The sequence below is a fragment of the Oryctolagus cuniculus genome, chromosome 2 (genome assembly GCF_051225735.1).
Source record: "Oryctolagus cuniculus isolate XC-2025 breed Fujian yellow rabbit chromosome 2, ASM5122573v1, whole genome shotgun sequence".
Lineage (NCBI taxonomy): Eukaryota > Metazoa > Chordata > Mammalia > Lagomorpha > Leporidae > Oryctolagus > Oryctolagus cuniculus.
In genome coordinates, this window is record NC_142868.1 from 145805653 (window position 1) to 145820545 (window position 14893).

Sequence of the window (14893 nt, forward strand, 5' to 3'; positions counted from 1 at the left end):
ACAGGATTCGCAGCCCATTTCACCTTTCCTTTTTAGAGATGACGACTTGGCTCCTTGACAGTTTTTTTTTCCTAACCTTCAGAAACAAAAGCAATTTCCACGTGATTTTGGAACCAAGCTCTCACCCCTGCATCCTCAGGGCCCTGGAAGGAAAAAGGAGGATGCAGCTGAAAGGATGTGTTTGTATCCTCAAGTGGAAACGGACCCAAAGTATTATACATCTGACTCCCAGAAGAATCAAGAAACACTGGCCAGGCATTTTGTAGATGTCCTGGCACACAACAGGAGCAGACCTGTTTGCCTTCTACCAACTGGCAGTCACTGGCCAGAGGCTGGAAGGAGCATGGCACCTTCCCACGTGTGGTGGGAACTCTCCCATGTCCTGGCACTGCCGTCTCTCTCCAATGCACAGCCACTAGAAGGATTTCTCTGGGCTCATGCCTCCAGGAGTCATAACGCACTGGCGTCAGGCTGGGCTCAGTGCCAGGATACGGGGTGATGTGTCATCTGTTCCAGGAGCTTGTGGCTCCCTGTCTCTGTCCCCACCCTTATGAGGTCATCACACTCAAGTGACAAGCCTCTGAGGCCATTTCACCCCCACTGGTCATCCAGCACCTTCTCTTTTCTTTTCCAAACAAGGCTTCTGCAACTATAATGAAGCCACCACCCTACAAAGTTAACTGTCCCCTGCTCCTGGACTGCACGGTCACAGCGAAAGACTGAGTACCCCTCCTCCAGTGGAGAGCCAGTGTGGGGTGGGGTGGGGTAGGGTGGGGTAGGGTGGGGTGGGGTGGGGTGGGGTTCCCCTTCCCCGAAGAGGTGCAGGCTTGATTTCTATCCAGCAAATAAAACACCCAAAGGGTAGCATTAATGAGGTTGAGCCCCTTCAAACACACGTCCTGGGCATCCATGTACACACACACTTCTTGTGCGAAGTGTCTCATCACATCTTTTGCTGATATTTTCAAGACAGATTTTATTTTGGAGTGGCTTCATATTTACAGAAAAGTTGTAAGAAAATGCCGAGGGTTCTGCTCTTTTCAGCAGGTCCCTCATGGGCCATTTGAGGCCTCGCGCGCTGCCAGGCCTGCATCCTCCCGCCTCACCCAAGAGCCTGTCGTCCGGCTCAGCCGGGCTGGCATCCGAATATGGCGATGCTCGCCTCAGTCCTCTGGGGTTCTCAGGACGCAGAGCACGGCTTCTGGAACCGGCCGTCGCGCTTTGTGCCCTTTTCCTGGAAAGCATTCGCGCACTGGCAGGACCTTGGTCTCAGACCTGCTCTCAGTGCAGCAAAGAGCCCAGTGGGGAGCTGGTGTGGCCTCTCCTGGATCCCATAAGCCAGAGAACGGCCACACCAGCTTAGCTGCTACCATTAGAAGGAAAGGAAAGAGGCAAAACCGGTACACCCAAGGCAGTGATGCTTTCAAAGGGGGAATTCCCTTGGAAGGAAGAACACCTCCTCCGTACTGGAGAGTGCGGCCCACATCGGGCTCACATTAGCCCAGAGCTCTGCATGGCTGGGACAGGACCCCGTGCCTTAGGGCAACCTCCTCCTCCCCAGCTCCTCCCCTACTGAGTGACTGTGACCTTCCCAGGCCTGACCCTGTGACCCTTTCCATCAGAATCCCTCCATCAGACTCCAAAATTTCCGAGAACCCATCTCTGCTTGTCGTTTCCTGCTAGTAACGGGCTCCTTAGCCAGAGCCAGAGGGGCCTCTGTCCTTCCAGGACAGTCACACGTGGCCAGGTGGGACAACCCAAGCGGGTGGCTCTGTCTTTTAAGGGCTCCAGAGGAGGCCACCCTGCAGCACATCCAGCCCTTCCTGGGTCTTTCATTCATGGTTACACAAGCAACCCTTGCTGTTGCATCCAAATCAGAATGTGGAAAAACAGAAGGGAAACAATCCGAATCCCACTGACCTGTGGCAAAGAATTTGCACAGCCATTTCTGCAAAGATCAGTAAATGAGCAACACACATAAGAAAAGAAGCCCAAGAGCATTAGTCACTGGGGAAATGCAGGCCAGAACCACAGTGAGATGTCACTCCATATCTATCAGGAATGCTGTTTTTAAAAAGTCCAGAAAAGTTTAGCACATGCTGGGGAGGATGTAGAGAAACTGGAAAAATCCTGGACATTCTCAATGGAGTCATCAAAATGGTGCCACTTCAAAAGAGGACAATTTGCAGTTTGCTGAGGAAGTTTAAAAATTACCATATATGGTCATTTTCTACTCTGGAGTACACACCAAAAAAAGAATTGAAGAAATGTGTTCACAGGAAAATTGTACTCGAATGTTCATAGCAGCATTAATGATGATGCCCAGTGAGTGGAAACATCCCAGCTGTCCATCACCTGGTGAGTGGACAAACAGAAATGTGGCACAGCCACACAATGGGGGAACATTATTTGGCAATAAAAAGGAGTTACTGATGTTTGCTATGGTGTGGATGGGCCTTGCAGACATCATGCTAAAGGAACTTGGCAGCAAATGTCTGGCATATTATATGATTCCACTTACATGAAATGTCCAGAATAGGCAAATCTAGAGAGTCAGAATGTGAATTAGTGGCTTCCAAGGACTGGAGAGAGGACTGATTACTTATGGATGTGGAATTTTTTTTCAGGTGATGAAAATGTTCTGAAATTAGATAGTGGTGGTGAATGTAAGACTCTGAAATATTCAACACCACAGGGATTGTGCTGCAGTGGGTTAAGCCTCTGCTTGGGACACCAACATTCCACACCAGCGTCCCTGGAATTGAGTCCAGCCTCCACCTCCCAATAAAATTTCTTGCTAATGTGCCTGGGCAGCAACATTGGGATGATGACCCAAGTACTTGGATCCCTGCTACCCACGTGGGAGACCTGATGGAGATCCTGGCTTCAGTCTCACCCAGTCCTGGCTTTTGTGGGGCATTTAGGGAGTGAACCAGTAGATGAAGACCTCTTTCTCTTTCTCCCTCCATACATTCCTCCCTGTCACTGCCTTTCAAAAAAATATAAACAAATACATATTTTTAAAAAATCACTGCAGCTCAGTTCACAATAGCTAAAACATGGAATCAATCTAAATGCCGATCAACTGAAGTCTGGATAAAGAAATTATGGGCCGGCGCCGTGGCTCAATAGGCTAATCCTCTACCTAGTGGCGCCGGCACACCGGGTTCTAGTCCCAGTCGGGGTGCCGGATTCTGTCCCGGTTGCCCCTCTTCCAGGCCAGCTCTCTGCTGTGGCCAGGGAGTGCAGTGGAGGATGGCCCAAGTACTTGGGTCCTGCACCCCATGGGAGACCAGGAGAAGCTCCTGGCTCCTGCCATCGGATCAGCGCGGTGCGCCGGCCTCAGTGGCCATTGTAGGGTGAACCAACGGCAAAGGAAGACCTTTCTCTCTGTCTCTCTCTCTCTCACTGTCCACTCTGCCTGTCAAAAAAAAAAAAAAAAAAAGAAAAAGAAATTATGGAATACGCACATTAAGGGATACTACACAGCAGTAAAATAAATGAAATCCAGTCATTTGCAACAAAAAATGGATGAATCTGAAAAACATCATACTTAGTGAAATAAGCCAGTCCCAAAAGGACAAATACCATTCTCCCTGATCTGTGACAACTAATAGAGCACCTAAAACGAAATCTGCAGAAGTGATATTGACATTTTGAGAAGCAATGACTTGAACAGCCCTTGTTTCTTTTAATGGAGAATGGGACTGGGACTGGGAATGGGAGAGGGAGAAGGAGGAGGGATAGGAGTGGGAGTAGGAAGGTGGGTATGATAGGAAGAATCACTATATTCCTAAAATTGAGGGTGCAGGGGTCCAAGGACTTGGGCCATCTTCTACTGCTTTCCCAGGCCATAGCAGAGAACTGGATCAGCAGAGGAGCAGCCAAGACTCAAACCAGCACCCATATGGGATGCTGGCACATCAGGTGGCAGCTTTACCCATCGTGCCACACTACCAGACTCCAAATAAGTATTCTTAAAAAGCATATCCTCCCAAGTAACCCATCATGAGCAATTAACATGAGATAAATATTTTCTTAGCCCATTTTATGCTGCTTTAAAGAGATAACACAACTGGGTATGTCTTGGCTCACAGTTCTAGAGGCAGCATCTGATGAGGGCCTTCTTACTGTACCAGCCCATGGCGGAAAGCAAGGAAAGAGAGACAAAGGGGAGCCAAACTTTTATAATGAACCCACTCCTGCACTAATGAACCACTCTGGCAATAATGAGATCCACCCATGCGATGAGGGTAGAGCCCTCTTGCCCTGAGCACCTCCTGAAGGTCCAACCTCCCAACACTGCCACACTGGGAATCGAGTTCCCAACACACAGACCTTGGCAGACTCGGGGGACACATTCAAACCGCAGCAGACAGCTGTCCAGGTCTACATTACATAAATACATATTTCCTAAAATAAGAATAGGGAGCATGGCAGCATTTGCCATGGGTTAAGCTCAACACTTGGGTAAACATAAGAGTTTTCCCTAGGTCTTAGAGCCAAGCTAGCAAATGAATTGAGCCTGAAGAAGGGTTACAAGAAACTGCTGATTCATAGCAGCATGGTCGAAAGCAAGTCAGCAACTTAAACACTGAACTGATACTAATGCTGCGAGGATGGTAGTGGTTTTTGCCCATTTTGCATAGTTTTTATTGAAAGAGTAATATAAGTATAAAAAGTCTGTGAAATACGAAGTTAGAGGATGAGTTTATTTTGGCAAAAGAAAAACTGCAATCCATGCATTGTTTCTTTATAAACTGCATTTCCATGAACTTTTTGGAAAAGAGGCAGAGAGAGAGAGAGAGAGAGAGAGGTCTTCCATCCGATGGTTCACTCCCCAATTGGCTGCAATGGCCAGAGCTGCGCCGATCTGAAGCCAGGAGCCAGGAACTTCCTCCGGGTCTCTCACACAGGTGCAAGGGCTCAAGGACCTGGGCCATCTTATACCGCTTTCCCAGGTCATAGCAGAGAGCTGGATTGGAAGAGGAGTAGCTGGGACTAGAACCGGTGCCCATATGAGATGCCAGTGCATCAGGCCAGGGCGTTAACCCGCTGCACCACAGCGCCGGCCCCTAGATATAGCTTTTTTTTTTTTTTTTAATTTTTTTTTTTTTTTTGACAGGCAGAGTGGACAGTGAGAGAAAGACAGAGAGAAAGGTCTTCCTTTTTTGCCGTTGGTTCACCCTCCAATGGCCGCCACGGCCAGCGCGCTGCAGCCGGTGCACTGCGCTGATCCGATGGCAGGAGCCAGGTACTTCTCCTGGTGTCCCATGGGGAGCAGGGCCCAGGCACTTGGGCCATCCTCCACTGCACTCCCTGGCCACAGCAGAGAGCTGGCCTGGAAGAAGGGCAACTGGGACAGAATCCAGCGCCCTGAGACTAGAACCCGGTGTGCCGGTGCCGCAAGGTGGAGGATTAGCCTAGTGAGCCGCGGCGCCAACCCTAGATATAGCTTTTTTAACACAAAAGGGCAGGGGCTCATGTTATGACACAGCAGGTTAACTCACTACCTGTGACACCTGCATCCCATACGAGTGCTGGTTCAAGTCCTGGCTGCCCCACTTCTAATGCAGCTCCCTGCTAATTCACCTGGAAAAGGGGCATATGATAGTCCAAGTCCTTGGCCCCTGCACCTACCTGGGACACTGGGATGGCTCCTGGCTCCTGGCTTCAGCCTGGCCTTGCCCAGATTGTGGCCATTTGAGGAATGAAACTGCAGTTTGAAATGCTTGTGTGCCTCTTTCCTCTTTCTCTCTCCCTCTCTAGTACTGCCTTTTTAATAAATAAATCTTTATTTAAAAAAAATGGGGGGATACTGGTGCTGTGATGTAGTAGTTAAAGCTGCCATCTGCAGTGCCAACATCCCATATGGGCACCAGTTCAAGGCCCAGATGCTCCACTTACAATCCAGCTCCCTGCTACCTGTACCTGGGAAAGCAGTGAAAGATGGCCCAAGTGCTTGGGCCTCCAGAACCCACATGGGAAACCAGGAATAAGCTCCTGGATCCTGGCTTCAGATCAGCCCAGCTCTAGCCAATGCAGCCATTTGGGGAGTGAACCAGAGATGGAAAATCTCTCCCTCTGTCTCTGCCTCTCTATAATTCTGCCTTTCAAATAAATCTTTAAGAAAAAAGGGGGAGGGAGCAGTTGTTTGACCTAATACTTAATATACTGTTTGGGATACCTGAATACTACATCAGAGTGCCTGGGTTCAAGTACTACCTCTGCTTCTGATTCCAGCTTCCTATAATGCACACCCTGAGAGGCAGCAGGTGATAGCTCAAGTACTTGGGTTCCCACCACTCCCATAGGAATTCCAGATTGCATCCCAGGCTCCTTGTTTTGGCCTGGACCACTTCTGACTATTACAGGTATTTGAGGAGTGAACCAGTGCCTGGAAGATCACTCTCTGTCTCTGTCTTTGAAATAAATAATTTTAAGTGTACATAAAAAGCAAATAGGAGTGAGGCCAGCCAGCGGGGCTGGGGGTGGGGTCTGTGGGCCCCTTCAGATGTAGGTAGAATGTCCTTCACAGCAGGCTAGCAGCTGGGCTGGAAAGCCTGTCCCCACGCCAACTGGCATCTCCCCCACTAACAGCTTCTTGTGCTGCATGTGTGACCTTGCAGCTTTAAATGACACCTTCAGGATGGGTGCAATCTCTCACTCAGAGCTGGCAGGGGACGGCTGAGCACCTGGGGAGAGTTGGACTGGCTCAGAGACCCTGGCTATCTTGTGTGACCTTGCAGTTTTAAACCATGCCTTCAAGTTAGTTGCAATCTTCCACCCACAGCTAGCAAAAGAGGGGGCTGAGCCCCTAAGGAGACAGTCTCCAAGAGACCCCCACGATCTCCATGAGCACCAAGCCAATCAACACACCTTTGTGAAACCCCTGTCCAATGGGCGCCCCCACAGAATGACCCAATGAAAAAAAAAAAAAAAACAGTAATGCCTTAAAAACCCAGGACACTTCCTCAAAGTCAGTGTCCCACTCGGGCACTCCATCTGGACTCAGGCCAGATGCTTTCTCTATCGCTTGCCAATTGAATGAAAGTTTCTGACTCTTTGCAAATTGTTTCCCAGCTTTTTATTTCTATACTAAGCTGAGGAAAAGAACCTGTGAAACTCGCTCCGGCAACCGCCCTCCCCTCCATGACTGGTAACAAGGAGCCTGCTTAAACATATTTATGCACTTGGTTATACCCACGATTTCTTATAGCTTATTCCATATCTGTATATAGCTTCACTTCTTTATTATATCTGCATAGTATTCTGTTGTGACTGTATCATAATCCATTTAATGAGTCTTCTATTGATTAACATTTAGGGTGTTTGTTGTTAGAAACGATGCTGCAATAAATACAATATCAACTGGAATGTTTTAGGATGCAAATAACAGAATACCCAATTAAAAGTAGCATAAACTTGGATTTATCATCTTTTTTTGACAGGCAGAGTTAGACAGTGAGAGAGAGAGACAGAGAGAAAGGTCTTCCTTCCGTTGGTTCACCCCCCAAATGGCCTCTAGGGCTGGTGCACTGTGGCCGGCACGCTGCGCTGACCCAATGCCAGGAGCCAGGTACTTCTCCTGGTCTCCCATGCGGGTGCAGGGCCCAAGCACTTGGGCCATCCTCCACTGCCTTCCCGGGCCACAGCAGAGAGCTGGACTGGAAGAGGAGCAACTGGGACAGAATCTGGCACCCCAACCGGGACTAGAACCTGGGGTGCTGGCACCACAGGCAGAGGATTAGCCAAGTGAGCTGCAGCGCCGGCCTGGATTTATCATCTTATATACAAGAGATCTATAGCTCAGGATCCCAAGGTGAATCAATGCAGTGGCACAATAGTGTCATTACAGGGACCAGTGCTTTCCTCTATTTCTCTCTCTTTTTAAAGATTTATTTATTTGATTTATTCAAAAGGCAGAGTGACAGAAATGGAGAGAGAGAGAGAGATCTTCCATCTGCAGGTTCACTCCTCAATGGCTCCAACAGCCAGTTCTGGGTCAGGAAAAAGGCAGGAGCCAGCAATTCCATCCACTCTGCTACATGGATGGCAGAAGCCCAAATACTTGGGTCATCTTTTGCTGCTTTCCTAAGCACATTAGCTGAGCAGCTGGGACTTGAGCATGCAGTCATGTGGGATGCCAGCATCGCAGGCAGGATTTAACCTGCTAGACCACAACATTGGCCCCTAGAATGGTGATTGGCAGGAGCTGGAGAGAGAAGGAAAGTGGAGTTACTGTTGAAATTTTGATTTGTGAAAATGAAAAAGTTCTGGAGATGGATAGTGGTGATGTTTGCACAGTAATGTGAATGCATTTAATACCATTAAACTGCATATTTTAAAATCATGAAAGTGTCAAACTTCATGTTATATATATTTTAGCACAATGAAAATTGGCTGATAGATATTGCTGAATTAAAGAAATTTTAGCACTCAACCCTCTTACCCCTAGGTGATGGGGAAATATTTGTGTTCCACATAATGTTCTGAGAGGCAGGCAGATGGTGTGAGAGGGAGAGATCTTCCATCTGCTGGTTCACTCCTCCAATGCCTGGCACTGAAACTGGGAGCCAGGAACTCAATCCAGCTCTCCAGTGTGGGTGGCAGGGATCCAATTACTTGAGTCATCACCTGTTGCCCACCAGAGTCTGCATTGGTAGGAACCTGAGCCACGAATCAAATCCAGGCACTCCAACGTGGGACATCCTAACCACTCAGCCAAACACCTGCTCCTCCCATAAAGTTTTGAGTTCTGTGCTAAGTCAAGGGTGCCCAGGTGGAGGCACAAAGGGTATCAGTGGACCTGAGAGACCAGCAATACCTTTACACAGACCAGTAGCAGTGGGCAATTACTGTGGTGCAGCAATGAAGCCGCAGCTTGGGACAGAGGCATCCCTTGTGGGAGTGCCTGGGTTTGAGGCCTGCCTCTACCTCCAGCCCCAGATTCCTGCTGATGTGCACCCTAGGAGGCAGCTGGTGATGGCTCAAGTACTTGGATCCCTGCCACCTGCATGGGAGACCTGGACTGAGCTCCAGGCTCTCTGAGTCTCTGTCATTTTTTTTTTTTTTTGACAGAGTTACAAACAGTGAGAGGGAGACAGATAAAAAGGTCTTCAATCTGCTGGTTCATTCCCCAGATGGTCGCAATAGCCAGAGCTAGGCTGATCCGAAGCCAGGAGCTTCTTCCAGGTCTCCCCTGTGGGTGCATGGGCCCAAGCACTTGGGCCATCTTCCACTGCTTTCCCAGACCATAGCAGAGAGCTGGATCAGAGCAGCAGCCAGGACTAGAACCGGTGCCCATATGGGATGCTAGCAGTGCAGGCTGAGGATTAACCTACTGTGTCACAGTGCTGGTCCCAGTCTCTGTCTTTTAATAAGCAACCAAACAAATTTACTTTAAAAATACCAGTAGCACAAAGGTGGATTTTTGAACTAAAAGAATCCTGGGTGTGGAGGCGTTGAGGTGGGGGTGGGGGGCAAGCAAGTCGTCCTCTTTAACTTAAATTTCAGCCGCCTCTGGGCTTCCTCTGCCTTAATTACTTCCGCCCCATCCTGCTGGCTGCAAGACTGCACTGCCCTCCTCTCATCCTCTGACTTAAGTGAGAAAATAGTCTAGTGCCTTGTTTCCCCGAATTGGAAATGCAGCAAAATGAACACCGCGTGCCCTTCCAAAGCCGCCTGACTCTGGGTGTTAGGTAACAGCCTGTCTGCGAGTCACCTGCCTTATACAAGGATGCAACCGTGGCCTGCTGTTTACAACCGATCAGGCTGGGCTTAGTGAAGCTGGATTTTCTGTGGAAGCTCTGGTAGGTTCTGCAAACGTCTTTGGTTGCTGGTGGAGATGTAAGTGATTTTTTGACTGATATCCTTGGCCCAGCTGTAGCAGGCTTTCAAAATGGCTTTGCCAGGTATGAAAGAAATGGAATAACTGAATTTAAGGAGCATAAAAACAGTCTTGCTTACAAAGCAGGGGCTTCGACCTTGTCACAGGAAAGGTGGTGACCTGCTTCATGGCTTGTCCTCGCAGATGACAAGTGGCAGACAAATTGCCCATCTGCTGGTTCGCTCCACTAATGCCTGAAATAGTCAGGGCTGGGCCAGGCCAAAGCCATGATCCTGGAATTCAATCTGGGCCTCCCTTGTGGGTGGTGGAAACCCAACTACTTGGTCCAGCACCACTTCCTCCCCGGGTGCACATCAGCAGGAATTCTGTAATGGGAAGTGGAGCCAGGACTTGAACCCAAGCCCTCCAATAGGGAATGTGGATGTTCCAAGAGGAACCTTTACCTCTGTGCCAAATGTCTGCTCCTAACAGGGCAGAGGCTCCTTTGTAGCCTTTGCAGCTGCCACTTTTACAGGCACTTTTATTTATTTATTTAATTTGTTTAAAGATGTATTTCTTTTTGAAAGACAGAGTTAGAGACAGACAGAGGGAGAGAGAAAAAGATAGACTGAGAGAGACAGATCCCATCTGCTGGTCCACTCCCCATATGGTTGAAGCCAAGAGCCTGGAGCTTCATCTGGGTCTCTCACATGGGTGGCAGGGACCCAAGAACTCTGGTCATCTTCTGTTGATCTCCCAGGCACATTAGCAGGGGAAGCGGATGGGAGGTGGAGCAGCTGGGACTTGAACTGGTGCCTGTGTGGGATGATGGCATTGCAGGTGGCAGCTTTACCTGTGCCACCACAGCACCCATCTCTACAGGCACTTGGAGACCCCGCAAGCTTAGCTGCCTGCCTCTGCAAGACACAGAGTCTGAGTGTCTCCTCGGCTGGCTCTCCCATCCCCGGCTCACGTGGGGCCGCCTGGACACTGAGCGCCTCCTTTCTCTAATCCTTGCCATTGTCCCTCCCCTCTCTTCCCTGCCCCTCAGCCCCTCTCTAGGGCTAGCTCTAGGAATTCAAAATTCTTCCCACCTTATTGGGCAGAACAATTCAAAAGGATCTTGCAGAGGCCTCATATCTGGCCCATTCTGACCTGGATTTGGGAGGGGCTCATCTTCTGCAGTCCAAGAGATCAGCAAAGTATTTTCCTAAAATTCCTCTCCCACAAAATCAGAGACATTCTCAAGGATAGTGGCCATCAGCTCTTGTTTTAAAAAGCAAAATCAGCAGGCACCATGGCTCACTAGGCTAATCCTCCACCTGCAGTTGGGGCACCAGGTTCTGTTCTGGTTGCTCCTCTTCCAGTCCAGCTCTCTGCTGTGGCCTGGGAAGGCAGTGGAGGATGGCCCAAGTGCTTGGGCCCTGCACCCGCATGGGAGACCAGGAGAAGCACCTGGCTCCTGCCTTTGGATCAGCGTGGTGCGCCCGTCACAGCGGCCATTGGAGGGTGAACCAATGGTAAAAGGAAGACCTTTCTCTCTGACTCTCTCTCTCACTGTCCACTCTGCCTGTCAAAAAAAAAAAAAAATCTTCCGTCACACATGGGAGAGTATAATACAAATATTTATTTAGCAAAATGGGGAGAGGGGACACCTTTTGTGCTACATGGCTCCCCAAGAAACTGCTCCTCAATTCATCATACTGTGTTCTCTCTCAGAGCCCCCAAAAGAGCTTTGTAGATGAAGGACTCCCCTTAGAGGGAACCCAGTTCTGCCAAAGGCAGAGCAAAAGCCTTTGGGCGTCAGTGATGTGGGTCCTGGGAGGTGCTCTCAGCGACCACTGCAGAGGTCAACACCAAAGCAGCACATGGAGCATACTGAGCTTTTCTTACTACAACAAAATACCCAAGGCAACTCACTTATAAAGTGAAAAGGGTTATTTAGCTCAGTTTTTAAGGTTTGCAGTCCAAGATCAGATAGGCCCAAGTGCCTGGCCTCTGGTAATGGATTCTTGCTAACAGAGTCCCAAGACAGCACAGGGAATCCCATGGCAAGAGACAGGGAACACAGGTATCCATCTGTGACTCCTTATAGTCACCAGGATCTAATCACAGGGGCTCTGCCCTAGTGACCCAATCCAAACCAGTCACTTCCCAAAGGCCCCACCTCTTAACACCGTAACTGGGTTACGTTTCTGCCCTCTTAGTATCGATAACTTATGGCTTTAGGGTTCAAAGACCCGCATGAGTTCAGGAGCCAAACCACATTCAGACCATAGCACTTAGGCAGCAACGTTCTGCAGCGGGTATTGACTTGTAATCTCCACACAACAGACAGCAAAGAATTCGAGGAAACATTACGCTGTAGGTTGCCATTTCTTAAAATAAAAGGTCCTAATTTTGAGTTTCATCAAAGCTTCCCTTGGTTTCGCAACATTATGCACATGTCCTTCCCTTCTTACACTGTCTTAACTTTCACATTGTCTCAACTTTCACAGTTTTTAGGGGATGACCCTTTGCATGAGGAAGCTGACCTGAGAAAGTTCTACATTAACCCTTTTGCTGACACTGACTATAGGAGGCCACAGACTGAGATACTGCAGACTGAGTGGTTCAGACAACAGACATTTAGCACTCAGCCTGGAGGCTGCGAGTCTAAGATTAAGGTGCCAGCAAGATAGGTTTCCTTTAATTAAAAAAAAAAAATTATTCAGAAGACAGAGTGACAGAGTGAGGGAGAGGCACACAGAGAATCTTCCAGGGTGGGGCCAGGCTGAAGCTAGAAGCCAGGGTCTCCCACATGGGTGGCAGGGGCCCAAGCATTTGGGCCATCATCCATTGCCTTCCCAGGAGCATTAGCAGGAAGCTGGATTGGAAGTGGAGCATCCAGGACTCAAACTAGCACTCCTATATGGGATGCCAGCATTGCAAGCAGTGGTCTTGCCACAATGCCAGGCCCCAGGGATAGGTTTCATCCTGCAGCTACATCTCTTGGCTGGTAAGTAGATACCCCTTACTATGTGTGCACACCCTCTTCTCCGGTGGGAGACAAAGAACTTTGGTGTCCCTTCTTGTAAGGTCACTAAACCCATCGCAAGGACCCCCCACCCCTCGTAACCACATCTAACCATAATTATTTGCAAATAATATCATATTAGGAGCTAGTGCTTCCACAGTGGTTTGTGGGAGACACAACTCAATCCACTGTTTCCCAGTCTCAGCCTTTGGGTCAGTCGCTGCAACTCTCAATCATGTGATGTGAAGGAAACTGAAAGCACTGGTTGCAGTTTAAATTCTGCAGTTTCCCTGTTACCATTCATGACTAGAAACAGGAAAGTGCTTTTAAAATTATTATTCTCACTTTTTAAAATTATATCTATTTGAGAGAAAGAGATATATCTGCTGGTCTGCTCCCCTAACTGCCTGCCAACACCTGAAGCTGGGCTGGGCCCAAGCTGGGAGCCAGGAACTCAGACTGGATCTCCCATGTGGGTGGCAGAAACCCAACCACCTGAGCCATCACCTGTTGCCTCTCAGGGTGTGCTAGAGTCAGGAGCTGGAGCCACGCACCAAACCAACACCCCAGTATGGGATGCAGATGTCATAGCCACTAGCTCTTCTCATAGTCCTGTTGGGGTCCATTGTCAGGAGAGTAGATAACAGCATTCCTTTGTGTTTTAACAACTTTCTGCAGAATAGCCTGGATCTCTCAGAGTAGGAGAGCCATGCCAGACACAAGAAGATGGTGACAGTGAGTTCCTCTCTGTGATGATCTAAAAATATCACAGAATGCTACATGTTCAAACACATTAAAATGCTTGGTGACGTTCCTTCCACCCTTCAAAATCTCCATGTATGGACTGTGACTCATAAGAGTACTCTCACTGGAAAAGTGCAAAACTCCAGGAAAAGCTGTGGTGTTGAAGGCATGGGTGAGCCTTTTCCCTTTGGGTTTTTTTCTCCCTTCCCTATATCATCAAAATGCTGGCTGTGCAATCATTTAGAGAAAACAGGGAGGACTGATAGCTAACAGCCACGTGCCAGCATCTTGCCAAGTGTTTCACATTCTCTGTCTCATTTAATCCTCACAAAAGCCTCACAAGGTGGATATTATTATCCACAAAACCACAAATGTTACTACAGTTACCCAGCCATAACTGGCACCCTGCTATTCACCTCCCAAGGAGGTAGATTCCTTGGAGGATCCTTGAATTTCCTTGGTGGGTGCTGCTGGCAACAGGAAATGGAGACATTAAGATGGGGATGGCTAACCTGGGATAAAGAGATGGAGATCCACTGGGATGGAGGAGGGTGGAAAGACTAAGGTGGAAGAGGAGAGAAAAGAGAAAGTGCAGGTGGCAGAAGACGGGCTTGGGAAAGGATCATGGCCTTGACAGGAGAGGGGGATCTGGAGGAAGACTGAGGTATCCGGAGAGGACTTCCCAAAGTTCAGGCAGGTGAAGTGGAATGTAGCCTTTCTCCCATATCTCTGGGGAAGCCTCCATCCAAATCTGCTACAGCTCATTCAAAATAAGGTGCCACTGAGTGCAGGATACAACCAGTGGCGAGACGTTATTTGTTGTGCCAGTAAGAAAGAAGGAAAATACCAATTACAACTCCCCATCAGTTAAAAACACGCTCAAACTTAACATGATGCAAGTATGAGGGTACTTCAAAAATTTTGTGGGAATGGAATTTAAAAATAAATTTATTTTGATGCAAAAATTTTGAAATCCATGCATACAAGGGATCTTTAAAAAGTTGATAGAAAATGCATACTATGAAAAAAACTATGCATGGATTTCAAAAACTGTTTGCACCAAATTATCTTGTAATTCCATTTTTCCAAGAACTTTTTGAACTACCCACATATTATACTTCAACTCTGTCACTGTCAGATTGATGGGGTTTTAGTTTCAGTTTGCTGTTTAATACATCAATTCCTGCAAGGCCAGCTCCAAGCTGCCCTGGAAGTCTGTGCTGTATTTCAGTCACCGCCATCTTACAGAAGCAAGAACTGAGTGGCAGAGAATGAAATTAGTTACCCCTGGGCTCACAGGAACA

General features: G+C 48.4%; 1 long non-coding RNA gene across 1 annotated transcript in view; it reads right to left on the reverse strand.

Annotated features, from left to right (window-relative positions):
* The window catches only part of LOC149128089 (uncharacterized), a 63392-nt gene that overhangs the window by 47040 nt on the left and 1459 nt on the right, over positions 1–14893 (reverse strand). The window lies entirely within an intron of this gene.